The following is a 1144-nucleotide window of genomic DNA, read 5'->3' as shown; positions in this document are numbered from 1 at the left end:
ACACACACACACAGCAGTAATGGGTAGACTACCTGACTTCGAGTTGGGGAAGTAAAGGCTGTGTGGAAAGGAACTGGCCACCCTACTACAATATGCCGAAGGCCCAGGAAGTTGTCTCACTAACACAAGGCAATCCCCACTGTCCTGATCTGATGCGGGAACAACTTTACTCTCTTGTAACACGTCTAATCTTCGGCACTTATAAGACCTTATTGTGTTGCAAGTGCCGTAAAACCCTACTAAAGCCAAAGCACTAAAGCTAAAAGAGGGGCCTAATCATTACAAATTACATGTAGGCTACCTCACAGATACACTGATAGTTGAGACTGTGAGAGCCTATCTTTCTTTTATTGACATCTGTCTTTATTGCAATGAGATACGGGCGATTACTTTTGGCTGGTGGTTTTATTATTTCTAAAAACTGAAATCGATAAGATTATTGAGTAGCCGTCACCCGGGCAAAATTCAAAATTGATTCCTACCCAACTGATAATACATAGGCCTACCGGTAATGTTAATATACTCACTGCGTCTCGTGCGCTCATGTGCCCTTTTGCTGTTGCGAGCGCCGTAGTAAAACATTTGCCCCCCAATTTAAAAAAAAAAATTAAAGAATAAATTTAAAAAATAAACCTTATCTCTGCTTCTATAATATACTGTTACTGTACTCCCGAGTAACACCTCGAATTTTTGGCCTGTATATTTTCTTAATAGATGACTTAAGCTTAATTGTGTTGCAAGTGCTGCAAAACTCATACTAAAACTAAAGTAAAAGCTTCACTGTTCCATGCAGGAGAGCCGCGTTCGGTTTCCGAGTGGGAAGAATTTTTATTGGGTACATTTGTACAGGCATCTTTCTGTTCGGATTTTGTTTCCCTCAGTCCGGGTTGGCCCTGACAGTAGGCAAGGTCGAAGTTAGAAGCCCACCTGCTTAGGCCTACTGAATGATCTAAAATTGTGTTGATTAGGGCGTAAAACACCTACTACATTTAGAATGTAGACCCCCCCCCCAAAAATAAAATAAACAAAATCAAACAAAAGAACAAACCAAAACCCAAGATGGAACGAGGCAATGACAGAGAGCCCCTTGGCTCTTTCTTTTACTACATTTGTACCAACAGCTCCGGTTTGTGACACTTTAAAT

The sequence above is a fragment of the Aplysia californica genome, unplaced genomic scaffold (assembly GCF_000002075.1).
Source record: "Aplysia californica isolate F4 #8 unplaced genomic scaffold, AplCal3.0 scaffold01115, whole genome shotgun sequence".
NCBI lineage: Eukaryota > Metazoa > Mollusca > Gastropoda > Aplysiida > Aplysiidae > Aplysia > Aplysia californica.
Note: the sequence above shows the minus strand (reverse complement) of the source record.